The 14,104-nt window shown below is 41.4% G+C and overlaps 1 protein-coding gene across 2 annotated transcripts in view; it reads left to right on the forward strand.

Moving 5' to 3' along the window:
* The window catches only part of GOLPH3L (golgi phosphoprotein 3 like), a 51,079-nt gene that overhangs the window by 18,677 nt on the left and 18,298 nt on the right, over positions 1-14,104 (forward strand). The window lies entirely within an intron of this gene.

Consider the following 14,104-nt stretch of genomic DNA (forward strand, 5'->3'; position numbering starts at 1 on the left):
GTGTAAAAAACAATATAATAAACTCTCATGTAACCAGCATCAGCTCTCTGTGCATACATTCAGATAAAATAGAGCAGATCTGGTGAATTATAGTTGTAGAATAGAATATATATATTATGAGTCTCCACAGAATAAAAGTTATAATTTTAAAATTGGGAAGTAAGGTAATAAAATATGGGAAGGATATTAACTTGTATCTTTCATAATAAGGAGTCACTTAGACATTATCTAAAATTGAAACATCTAGTTTTTAAAAATGACCCCAACCTCTTAATAATCTCTTTTTTAAATCTTAGAAAGGAATTTATAGGACATTTGTCTTTTTTTTTTTTTTTAGACGGAGTTTCGGTCTTGTTGCCCAGGGCGATCTCGGCTCACTGAAACCTCCGCCTCCCAGGTTCAAGTGATTCTCCTGCCTCAGCCTCCCGAGTAGCTGGGATTACAGGCATATGCCACCACGCCCAGCTAATTTTGTATTTTTAGTAGAGACGGGGTTTCTCCATGTTGGTAAGGCTGGTCTCGAACTCCTGACTTCAGGTGATCCACCCACATCAGCCTCCCAAAGTGCTGGGATTACAGGCATGAGCCACTGTGCCCAGCCACATTTCTCTTTAAAAAAATTTTTTTTTTCCTTTTTACTTGATAACCCATAGCCAACATCATGACATATCTCTTATAAGAAACAACTGTTTGAGGCCAGGTGTGGTGGCTCATGCCTGTAATCCTAGCACTTTGGGAGGCCAAGGTGGGAGGATCACTTGAGTCTATGAGTTTGAGACCAGCCTGGGCAACATAGCAAGACCCTCATCTCTAAAAGAATTAAAAAATTAGATGGGCATGGTGGCATGTGCCCGTAGTTCCATCCACTTAGGAGGCTGAGGTGGTAGGATTGCTTGAGCTCGAGAGGTAGAGGGTGCAGTGAGCTACGATTATGCACTCCAGCGTGGGTGACAGAGTGAGACCCTGTCTCAAATTTAAAAAAAAAAAAAAAGAAAGAAATGTTTGAAGTTTAGTAATTGTTTCACTTCATTTTTTTTCTGTTAAGTAAAATTATATTTCATTTTACTTTTAAAATTACACATGTAGGCTGGGCACGGTGGCTCACGCCTGTAATCCCAGCATTTTTTGGAGGCTGAGGCAGGTGGATCACCTGAGGTCAGGAGTTCAAGACCAGCCTGGCCAACATGATGAAACCCCATCTCTACTAAAAATACAAAAACTTAGCCAGGCACGGTGACATACGCCTGTAATCCCAGCTACTCAGGAGGTTGAGGCAAGAGAATCACTTGGACCCAGGAGGCAGAGGTTGCCGTAAGCCAAGATCACACCACTGCACTCCAGCCTGGGCAATGGAGCGAGACTCTGTCTCAAAAATAAATAGGCCAGGCACGGTGGCTCATGCCTGTAATCCCAGCTACTCAGGAGGCTGAAGCAGCAGAATTGCTTGAACCCGGGAGGCGGAGGTTGCAGTGAGCCAAGATCGCGCCACTGCACTCCAGCTTAGGCGACAGAGTGAGACTCCATCTCAAAAATAAATAAATAAATAATAAAATAAAATTACGTATGTAGCCTGGCACGGTGGCTCACACCTGTAATCCCAGCACTTTGGGAGTCTGAGGCCCCAAATGAAATGAAATTATATTTCATTTTACTTTTAAAATTACACATGTAGGCTGGGCACGGTGGCTCACGCCTGTAATCCCAGCATTTTTTGGAAGCTGAGGCAGGTGGATCACCTGAGGTCAGGAGTTCAAGACCACCCTGGCCAACATGGTGAAACCCAGTCTCTACTAAAAATACAAAAATTAGCCAGGCTTGGTGGCGGGTGGCTGTAATCCCAACTACTGGGGAGTCTGAGGCAGGAGAATTGCTTGAACCCGGGAGGCGGAGGTTGCAGTGAGCCAAGATTGAGCCATTGCACTCCAGCCTGCTAGCCTGGGTGACAGAGTGAAACTCCATCTCAAAAAAAAAAAAAAAAATAGAATGTATGAAATACAGAAGACTAAGTATGGACTTTGGCTCCGGATTCAAACAAAGCAACTGTAAAAAAAAATTTACTAAACAATTGATGGAATATGAAGGCTTACTGGAGTTCTTATTGGGTTGTTTTAGGTATGATATTGGTATTACAGTTCTTTTTTTTTAAAAAATCCTAATCTCTTGGGGAGAATATGCAGTATTTTTTGGATGAAATTATATAGTAGCTGGAATTTGTACAGAAATAATCTGGGTTTGGGTGGGGTGGGTGGTAAAGATGAAAGATTATATTGATAACTGTTGAAACTAGGTGATGGCTACATAGAGCTGCATAATCTCTCTACTTTGTGTATGTTTGAAACTGTTGGCTGGGCATGGTGGCTCAGCCTGTAATCCCAGCACTTTGAGAGGCCAAGGCGGGAGCATCACCTGAGCTCAGGAGTTGGAGACTAGCTTGGGCAACATCAGAAAACCTTGTCTCTGCAAAAAATACAAAAATTAGCCAGGCATGGTGGCATGCGCCGGTAGTTCCAGCTACTTAGGAGGCTGAGGCCAGAGGATTGTTTGAGTCTAGGAGGTTGGGGCTACAGTGAGCCATGTTCACACCACTGCACCTCTACTGCAGCCTGGTTGAGTGACAAAGGGAGACACACAAAAAAAAAGGAAGGGAGGGAGGGAGGGAGGAGTTCAATCAAAAATGTTAAAAAAAAATTGGGGTTGTGTTTTCTTACCACATTACTCAGTTTTAGACAATATCCTACTGACTCCCTCTAGTGAAAGATGATGAAATCAGTACTCTTCGCAGTTTCTTCTATCTCTACTCCTCAATACTTTTTTTTTTTTTTTTTTTGAGACAGAGTCTCTCTTACTCTGTCGCCCAGGCTGGGGTGTAGTGGCGCGAGCTTGGCTCACTGCAACCTCCACTTCCCAGATTCAAGTAGTTCTCCTGCCTCAGCCTCCCAAGTAGCTGGGACTACAGGCACATGCCACCACACCTAGCTAATTTTTTGTATTTTTAGTAGAGATGGGGTTTCAACATGCTGCCCAGGCTGGTAATATTTTGTTGAGGTTTATAACATATATATCATACTGTTGTTCCATAATTCACACAAACCTTTGCTATGAAGGGACGCCCCAGAATTGGGGTTGGGAGAGAAGGAGATGGGAAAATAGGTTGATGGGTAGAAGATACATGTATTTTATGTATACAGAAAAGTTTGGTTGTACATACACCCATATGATCATAGGGTGATGGAATTTATGGGTGATTTTCATTTTTTATGAATTTTTTTGTTTTCAAATTTTCTACAATGTGTATATGCTAGTAATCAAGGAGAGAAAAGCTATTTGACCACACAAAAAAAAATCTACACTTACCTAGTTTTGCTCTTCTAAGGTTTGAACGTAACATAATTGCTTGTGTTTCTAAGTCCGTTTTAAATCACTGGAAGCCAGGCCAGGTGGCTTACATCTGTAATCCTAGCTACTTGGGAGGCTGAAGTGAGAGGATCGCTCGAGGCCAGGTCTTCAACACCAGCCTGGGCAACATAGCCAGATCCTATTGCTACAAATTTTTTTTTTTTAATTAGCCAGATGTGGTGGTGCACACCTGTAGTCCTAACCGCAAGGGAGGATAACTCAAGCCCAGGAGTCTGAGGCTGCAGTGAGCCATGATTGTGCCACTGTACTCCAGCCTGTATGACAGAGTGAAACCCTGTTTCTCTCTTTTTTTTCCTTTGAGACAGGGTCTCACTCTCTTGCCCAGGCTGGAGTGCAGTGGCATGATCATGGCTCACTGCCCCCTTGACCTCCTGGGCTTGAGGGATCCTTCCACCTCAGCCTCCTGAGTAAGTGGGACTACAGGCATGCGCCACCACACCTGGCTAATTTTTAAAATTTTTTATATAGATGGAGTCACAGTATGTTGCCTAAGCTGGTTACGAACTTTGGGCTCAAGTGATCCTCGTGCCTCAGCTATCCTCCCGCCTCAGCTTGGCAAAGTGCTGGGATTATAGGTAGGAGCCACCATACCAGGCCAAGACCTCATCTCTTTAAAAAAAAGAAAAAGGCCGAGTGCGGTGGTTCACGCCTGTAATACCAGCACTTTGGGAGGCCAAGGCAGGCAGATCACCTGAGGTCAGGAGTTCGAAACTACCCTGGCCAACATGGTGAAACCCTGTCTGTACTCAAAATACAAAAAAATTAGCTAGGCCTAGTGACATATGCCTGTAATCCCAGCTACTCGGGAGGCTGAGGCAGGAGAATCGCTTGAACCCAGGAGGCGGAGGTTGCAATGAGCCAAGATCATGCCACTGCACTCCAGCCTGGGTGACAGAGAAAGACTCCATCTCAAAAAAAAAAAAAAAAAAAAATTCTCCCACTCTGTAGGTTACCTGTTCACTCTGATGATAGTTTATTTTGCTCTTTTAACAAACATATACTTCTATATTAAAAAGAGTACTGCCTCTTTTGAAGTTGTCCCTTAAGATGGCTAAATACTTATTGTAATGATACTATAATTGGTTGTTTTGGGGATGGATTTTAATTTATAAAATTTCCATAAGTCATTCAGATTCAAGCTAAATATAAGTGGATGAATGAATTGATAAATATTTTATTGTTTAAAAAAATCACGTTGAGTTGTGGGGAGATAGACTTAGAGCCTGGACATGTTTTCCATTTTTTTTTCTTTTTTTTTTTTTTTTGGAGATGGGAGTCTCACTTTGTCACCCAGGTTGGAGTACAGTGGTACAATCTCGGCTCACTGCAACCTCCACCTCCCGGGTTCAAGCAATTCTCCTGCCTCAGCCTCCCAAGTAGCTGGGACCCACAGACGCACCCGGCCAGTTTTTTTTTGTACTTTTGGTAGAGACGGGGTTTCACTGTGTTGCCCAGGCTGGTCCTGAACTCCCGAGCTCAGGCAGTACTCCCACCTTGGCCTCCCAAAGTACTAGGATTACTGGCGTGAGCCACTGAGCCTGGCCTGTTTTCAAATTTTTGCTCCCCCCTCTCAACTTTCTCTTTTCTTCTGTTTTCTTTTGTTTTTTGTTTTGTTTTGTTTTTTTGAGACGGAGTCTTGCACTGTCACCCGGGCTGGAGTGCAGTGGTGCGATCTCAGCTCACTGCAACCTCCGCCTCCTGATTCACACGATTCTCCTGCCTCAGCCTCCCAAGTAGCTGGGATTACAGGTGCCTGCCACCACGCCCGCCCAGCTAATTTTTTGTATTTTTAGTAGAGACAGGGTTTCACTATGTTGGCCAGCCTGGTCTCGAACTCCTAACCTTGTGATCCGCCCGCCTCAGCTTCCCAAAGTGCTGGGATTACAGGCATGAGCCACCGCGCCCGGCTTTTCTTCCGTTTTCTTTGGACAATGTGTAGCAATTAAAATTCCTCTTTCCGGCCAGGTCACTCCAGCCTGGGTGACAGAGGGAGACTATGTCTCAAAAATAAAAAATAAAAAATAAAAAAAAAAAAGAATTTAGGGTAAAACAACTAATGATATTTTTACTGACCAGAATGAGATTTAAAGCTTATATGGGAATTCAAAGATGACCAGTTGCTTTCCTTTATTTTGCATTTCCCTTTCACTGACAATGCATTAGCATGTTGTTTTTATTTGCTAAACTTTTGATAAGGAAAAAAAAAAAAAAAAAAGAAGCCGTGCAAAAACTAATAAACTATCATTGTAACTAGCTTTGCATCTTTCTACCCACCTTTTAAAATAAACCTGAAAGGATTTAATCTTCATTTCATTCATTGAGAAATCCTGTCCATTTGCCTATATTTATAATCCATTCCTCACGATCAGGCTGAAATTATCTGTTAAACCAGAACAACATCAGGTCACAGTTCTTCATTCTCCAATAGGATTAAACAGAGTGGGCTTTTAATGCTTGATCTATTTTATAAAATGTCTTGGCCAGGTGCAGTGGCTCACACCTGTAATCCCAGCACTTTGGGAGGCTGAGGTGGGTGGATCACCTGAGGTCAGGAGTTCGACACCAGCCTGGCCAACATGATGAAATCCCGTCTCTACTAAAAATACAAAAATTAACTGGATGTGGTGGCAGGCCCCTGTAATCCCAGCTACTCGGGAGGCTGAGGCAGGAGAATCGCTTGAACCCGGGAGGCAGAGGTTGCAGTGAGCCATGATTGTGCCACTGCACTCCAGCCTGGGCGATAGATTGAGACTCCGTCTCAAATATATACATACATACATAAAATGTCTTTATGAGCTGTGTGGATGTAGAAATAGGAATTGGAGTTTCGATGAATCACATTAATTTGTAAAAGAGGAATTTACATCAAATCCTGAATACCACTCTTTTAATAGAGTGATTCAAGGACAAACAGTACACTAAATTTTCTTACAGTAATTTTTTAGGAGGAAAAAAATAGTAAAATTAGTTTTGCTTGTAGAATTTTTGATAACCCCTGAAGATCATTATACTTTCCTTGGGCTTTGGAATTGGGCAGATATAAAAGGGTTCAAAGCAACACGATAACATTTCTTCTCTCATGGAAGGTGAAGCAATTTTAATGTTAAATCTTCAGACTTGGGGAGATGGAGGGGTTCTTTTTTTCTGAAAATTTTCCTTTAAAAAGTGATATTTTCTCACTGTAGATAATTTGGAAAGGTTAAAAAGCCATGTTTTAATGTAGACATTATTTTATATCATTGTAATAATCCTGGATACTCAATTATATATCTGGCTATTTTTCATTCAACTTTATCACAAGTATTTTCTAATGTTATTTTTAAAACTCCTTATGAGCATATTTTTTAATGATGCTTTAAGTTGTTTTGTTTTGTTTCTTCTTTTTTTTTTTTTTTTTTTTTTTGAGACGGAGTTTTGCTCTCGTTGTCCAGGTTGGAGTGCAGTGGTGCGATCTCGGCTCACTGCAACCTCCGCCTCCCAGGTTCAAGCGATTCTCCTTGTCCCAGCCTCCCGAATAGCTGGGATTACAGGCATATGCCACCACACCCGGCTAATTTTGTATTTTTAGTAGAGACAATGTTTCACCATGTTGGCCAGGCTAGTCTCAAACTCTGACCTTAGGTGATCCACCCGCCTCTGCCTCCCAAAGTGCTGGGATTACAGGCGTGAGCCACCGCGCCCGGCCCTTCTTTCCTCTTTTTTTGCCAAGCAGGCAACTTTTAAGATCTTTAACCTTCAGAGTTGTTTTAAGGTGTGTCTTCAAGGAAGTTTGAATAAGGGAGGGCACTTTGAATACTTGACTAAGTGGAAATTCAGCATAAAGTGTTGACTGTCTGAATTTATTGAATTCCCATTGTGCAATCTTTAAGGTTTAAATATGTGTAATATTTGACCCAGAATTTTCTTCTAGGTATTCAACAGAAATACACACACAAATGAATACGTCTTTACTTTTTTTTTTTTTTCTTGAGATGGAGTCTTACTCTGCCGCCCAGGCTGGAGTGCAGTGGCACGAACTCACCTCCCTGCAGCCTCTGCCTCCTGGATTCATAGGATTCTCCTGCCTCACCCTCCTGAGTAGCTGGGATTACAGGCACGGGCCACCATGCCCGGCTAATTTTTTTGTATTTTTAGTGGAGGCTGGGTTTCACCATGTTGGCCAGGCTGGTCTCAAACTCCTGACCTCAGGTGATCCGCCCACCATGGCCTCCCAAAGTGCTGGGATTACAGGCTTGAGCCACCACGCCCAGCCAACATTTTTTAATAATAGCAAAATACTGTAAGCAACCTAAATGCACATCAGTAAGGGGCTTGGATAGATAAAATTATAGTGCATCTAAAATGCAATACTATGCAGTCATTACAAGGGATGAAGAAGTATATTTACTGATGTGGAATGATATCCAGAATAATGGGTTAATGAAAAAAGTTACCACTCAGTGTAATGCCATTTCTAGAAATAATATTAATAAGTGTAAACATAGAATATGTATATAAAAATCTAGAAAAGTACCCATTAAACTGTTAGTAGTGATCCTCTAGAGGGGATAAGATTCTAGAACACTTTCACTTTCTAAAGTCTACATTTCTTTTTATTTATTTATTTTTTTTTTGAGACAGAGTCTTGCTCTGTAGCCCAGGCTGGAGTGCAGTGGCACAATCTCGGCTCACTGCAAGCTCTGCCTCCTGGGTTCATGCCATTCTCCTGCCTCAGCCTCCCGAGTAGCTGGGACTACAGGCACCCGCCACCACGCCCGGCTAATTTTTTGTATTTTTAGTAGAGACGGGGTTTCACCGTGTTAGCCAGGATGGTCTCGATCTCCTGACCTCATGATCCACTCGCCTCAGCCTCCCAAAGTGCTGGGATTACAGGCGTGAGCCACCACACCCAGCCTAAAGTATACATTTCTATAATGGGATTTTTCTTTCTTTTTTACAATTTGTTTTGAGATGGAGTTTCAATCTTGTCACCCAGGCTGGAGTACAGTGGTGTGATCTCAGCTCACTGCAACCTCCGCCTCTGGGGTTCAAGCAATTCTTCTGCCTCAGCTTCCTGAGTGGCTGGGATTACAGGCGTCTACCACCACACCTGGCCAATTTTTGTATTTTTAGTAGAAACGGGGTTTCACCATGTTGGCCAGGCTGGTCTTGAACTGCTGACCTCAGGTTATCCACCCACGTCAGCCTCCCAAAATGCTGGGATTACAGTCCTGAGCGACCACGCCGGGCCTGCAGTTTTTTTTTTGAGATGGAGTTTTGCTCTTGTTGCCCAGGATGGAGTGCAGTGGTGTGATCTCAGCTAACTGCAACCTCCACCTCCCAGGTTCAAGTGATTATCCTGCCTCAGCCTCCTGAGTAGCTGGGATTACAGGCACATGCCATCACACCCAGCTAATTTTTGTATTTTTAGTAGAGACAGGGTTTCATCATGTTGGCCAGGCTGGTCTCGAATTCCTGACCTCAGGTGATCCACCCGCCTTGACCTCCCAAAGTGCAGGGATTACAGGTGTGAGCCACCGCGCCCGGCCTACAGATGTATATTAAAGTCCACTATCTGAATATCTTATTCTGCAAATTCTCTGAGATTCTCCATTAGCCATGAGACAATGTGCAATTCCATCTGTGTTGGGTAGGTCCTAAAATTTTCTTTAGATAGCCTTTGGTAATGAGATTTAATGATCAAATGGTGAACTTTAGTATGTACGTGCTAGGTCTTCCTGCTCAGACATACCAAAGCATTGGCCATTTAATATAGAATCTTTATTATGAATGGCTAGAGAATTCACTAAGTTAGATAGATACACTAAGAAGAAAATGACCTTTAAATATAAATAATTGTATTTTCGCTTACCTCCAGGCTATTCTGCACCTAAATTTGTTTCAATCTGTTCTAAGATATTACTATAGATGACAGTATTATAATCTTTATTGGTCATATGTACCCACAGTACAGGGGAACATTTACTATCATGTTCTCTCTTTTCTCAGTTATTTTCTTTTTCTAAATCCAGTCTCTTGTAGTTATACAGGTGTTTGTTTTATAATTATTTTCTTAAAACTTTACATATATGTTTTTATACTTTTGTCTATTATTGCATATTCTTAATAAAAAAGTTAAAAACTCGTTTGGAAAGTTTTGTATGTTTTGAGATGCTACAATAGGAAAGTGTGACATTCAAAAATGTAGTTTCTTTATCCTGATCTTCATCATTTCTTTATACTGCTTCTCATTTATAGTTTTGTTGACAATCTGATGTCACTGTCACTGAAACAGAAGTTACATGGTCAGGAGGAAATGAGACAACAAAAGAAAACTTTCTTCCAGTTGCTTTAATATTGGCTAAAATGTTTGCACACCTGTTAAGATTTATTACCAGAATAAATAATGCCTACATAATTACGTGTTCTGAAGGAAGTTATAGTTTAACTTTAATTAGGTAGCTAAACTATAAAAAAAACAAGTGTTAACCTAAAAAAAAATAGCCTACCCCTTCCTTAAAGAGGAGTCACAAATATGAGTTGGGGCCAGGCACAGTGGCTCACACCTGTAATTTTAGTACTTCAGGAGGCTGAGGTGGGCATACCACTTGAGCTCAGGAGTTCGAGACCAGCCTGGGCAACATGGCAAAACCCCATCTCTACTAAAAATACAAATATTAGCTGGGTGTGGTGGCACGCGCCTGTAGTCCCAACTACTTGGGAGGCTGAGGTGAGAGGATTGCTTGAACTAGGGCGGTGGAGGTTGCAGTGAGATGAGATCATGCCACTGCACCCCAGCCTGGGCGACAAAGCGATACCCTGTCTCAAAACAAAAACAAAACCAAAAAAACAAATATGACTTGGAGTAGCCATGAGGCAGGCAGGGGAGGGAACTAATCCCAACCTTGAGTCAAAGATCAGACCCTCAGGAAATTTGGAGATGTCTAAGGAATATTTTATGGCTCAAGCTGAACTTTTGCCAGGTTAACATTTACTTTTAAGCATAAATTTGTGCTTTCAAAAATATTTTTGAGGCATAACGGATATTCTCTCCTTAAGGAATTTGTAGTCTGGTCAGGAGAAATAGTTGATTGCAATATGATATAATAGAAGTTATGAGAGAAGTATGTATGGGCACACCCAGGTGCAGAACCTAATCCAGAGGGTGGAGTGGAGAAGTAAACAATGTTAGAGAAGGTTATGTGGAAATGTGACCCCTGTACTTAATGCTTAACTACAAAGAGGAGTTGTGGAAGGAAGAATATTGGTTCTTTCCAACAGAGCAGTGTGTGCAAAGGCCAATAGGGGAAAGAGGCCAAAGAAAAGACCAGTGGGCCGGGCGCGGTGGCTCACGCCTGTAATCTCAGCACTTTGGGAGGCCGAGGCAGGCGGGTCACGAGGTCAGGAGATCGAGACCATCCTTGCTAACACGGTGAAACCCCATCTCTACCAAAAATATAAAAAAATTTAGCTGGGTGTGGTGGCAGCGCCTGTAGTCCCAGCTACTCGGAGGCTGAGGCAGGAGAATGGCGTGAACCCGGCAGGCGGAGCTTACAGTCAGCCGAGATTGCGCCACTGCAGTCCAGCCTGGGTGACAGAGAGAGACTCCATCTCAAAAAAAAAAAAAAAAAAAAGAAAGAAAGAAAAAAAAAAGACTAGTGAATAGCCACTTTTGTTTTGTTTTGTTTTGTTTTTACAGACTAGGTCTCCCTATGTTCCCAAAGGCTGGCCAACTCTTGGCCTCAAGCGATCCTCCTGCATAAGCCATTTGGATTCCATCCTGAAGGCTGAGAGGAATGTTTGAAAGATTTTTAAGCATGAGGGGAGGGAGTTATATCATTACACTTGATGTTAAAGATTGTCCTGGCTATAGCAGGACAAATAGAATTAGAGGTCCTCTAGCCCTGGCAGTATGGTGGTCAGATATTAAGTCTTGAATAAGCTTAATTTTTAATGTATTATTGAGTCTTGGAAAGTAGAAATAATCTTCAAGGGGCCCCCAAACACCAAAATTAAAATCCAAGAGGTGAGCAATAAAGATAACATGAAGATCAAATTACCCTGGGGCAAATTACCAAATCAGTCTTGAGATTCAGGAGTTGGTTGGTCAGGAATAAACTTGATGGTTGAGGTAAAGTGGGGAAACTAGGCTTAAATGTGCTCCCGGTTGTGTGGCACTCCCACAATCCCTCTGTACTTGGCTCTCAGCAGAAACAGATCTTTCCCTCTGAAGGAAGATGTCCTCAATTTAGGCCTCCAGAATCTCGTAAATTCACAAAACGTTAAACGTGAACCTCTTAATCAAAGATCATCAAACATACAAACAAGGGAGAAGTGACAAAGTCCTCAGATATTGTCAGGTATCAAGGACCTTATATATTGTCCCATATTAAAATAATCAGACTAAAAATATGACATTTTTAAAGAAATAAAATAATCACAAAATAAACAATCACAAATCACCAGACAAATGTGAAAAATAACTAAATAAAACTTCTACTAATGAAAAATTGTTGAAATCAAAATCTCAGGGTTAGTTTGAATTAGTATATAGGAAGCCGGATATTTTTTAAAAACTCTCCAGAGGCCAGGCCTGGTGGCTCATGCTTGTAATTCCAGCACTTTGGGAGGCTGAGGCAGGCAGATCACCTGAGGTCAGGAGTTCAAGACCAGCCTGGCCAACATGATAAAACCCCATCTCCACAAAACAATTAGCCAGGCGTGGTGAGGTGCACCTGTAAACCCAGCTACTTGGGAGGCTGAGGCAGGAGAATTGCTTGAACCTGAGAGACGGAGGTTGCAGTGAGCCGAGATTGTGCCATTGCACTCCAGCCTGGGCGACAGGTGAGACTCCATCTCAGAAACAAACAAACAAACAAACAAAAACTCTCCAGAAAGCAATACAGAAAACAAGAAAATGGAAAATATAAAAGGTTAAAAGACGGGGTTAAAATAAAGACTGAAGTCCTAGAAGGAAAGAAAAAAGAAAATAAAGGAGAGCCAAAGTGCTTAGAGACCTAAGAGCTGAGAATTTTTGAAGCTAAGAAATGAAACCACAGTTATGGGAAGCACAAGATATACCAAACAGAATAAATAAATTCATGCACAGTCATGTGATAGTAAAACTGCAAAACACCAAAAGAGAAGATCTTAAAGGACCAAAGAAAAGATACACCACCTACAAAAAAACCACAATCAATAAGAAAGATAGATTTCTCACTGCTGTATTAGAAGCTGGAAGAGGAGGGCATACTATCTTCAATGTGATAACCTGGAATGATCAACCTGGAATTTTATGTCCAGAGAAACTATCTTTCAAGGATGATGGTGAAATACAAAGACATTTCAGATAAGCAAAATAGAAACTGCCTCCAACAGACATTCACTTAAGGAAATTCTACTTTAGGAAGAAGAAAAATGGTGCCAGAAAGGAAGTCTGAGATACAGGAAGGAACGGTGAGCAAAGAAATTCGTAAGCACCTGTGTAAATCTAAACAAGTGCTACCTGTATAAAATAATGATGATGATGATATCTCTAATTTATGAGGCTAAAAAAAGAAAATACCGGACAACTAAAAGAGTGGTTAAAATATTAATATTTAAAATTTAGGTTTTATGTTAATTTTAAATTAATGTATCATGCATGTTAAAATTTCAAGGATAACTTCTAAAAGTACATAACTTCCAAGCCAATAAAGAGGAAAATTGAATTAAAAAAATTTTTAAATAAAAAGTTATTATAGCTAGGTGCAGTGGCTCATGCCTGTAGTCTGAGCTACTCGGGAGGCTGAGGCAGGACAATTGTTTGAGCCCCGGAGTTCAAGTCTACAGTGAGCTATGATGGCCCCACTGCATTTCAGCCTGGATAATGGAGCAAGACCCCGCCCGTCTCTTAAAAAAAAAAAAGTAACCCCAAAATATGCACAACTATGATCTATCAGTAAAACACCACCAAAAAAACAACCACTTAAAAATTTCTCTATTTAGCTTCGTGACCTCTGTTATGCTGTATAACCTCTGTAAGCCTTAGTTTTCTCATTTTTAATGTGTGGGTAGTAGTAGTACTTCCTTTATAGGGTTGTTGTGAAGATATAATCAGATAGTGCATGTAAAAAGCTTAGCACAAATCTAGTACATAATAAGTATTAGCACATATCTAGTATATAATAAGTATTCAATAGACATTAGTAATTAAACGTTACTGCTGTTAGACAATACCAGTGGCTCTCTTATACGTATATTCCCTATACAAAGGGAAGGGGAGCTAACATTTTAAGTGCCTGCTATATGCCAGGCACTATACTAAATGCTTTCTTATATATTGTATCTCATGTAACCCTCATAACAATCTTATGAAAATATATATTGGTGTCTGCATTTTATAGATGAGGACGATGTACTTCAGAAAGTTTAAGTAACATAACCAAGGCACTTAATGACAGTGGGTTTCTATTATACCTCCCATCAAAAGAACTTCAAATTGGCCGGGCACGGTGGCTCACTCCTGTATTCCCAGCACTTTGGGAGACTGAGGCTGGTGGATGACGAGGTCAGGAGTTTGAGACCAGCCTGACCAACATAGTGAAATCCCGTCTCTACTAAAAATACAAAAATTAGCTGGGTGTGGCAGTGCACACCTGTAATCCCAGCTACTCAGTAGGCTGAGGCAGGAGAATTGCTTGAACCTGGGAGGCGGAGGTTGCAGTGA

The sequence above is a fragment of the Gorilla gorilla genome, chromosome 1 (genome assembly GCF_029281585.2).
Source record: "Gorilla gorilla gorilla isolate KB3781 chromosome 1, NHGRI_mGorGor1-v2.1_pri, whole genome shotgun sequence".
Classification (NCBI taxonomy): Eukaryota; Metazoa; Chordata; class Mammalia; order Primates; family Hominidae; genus Gorilla; species Gorilla gorilla.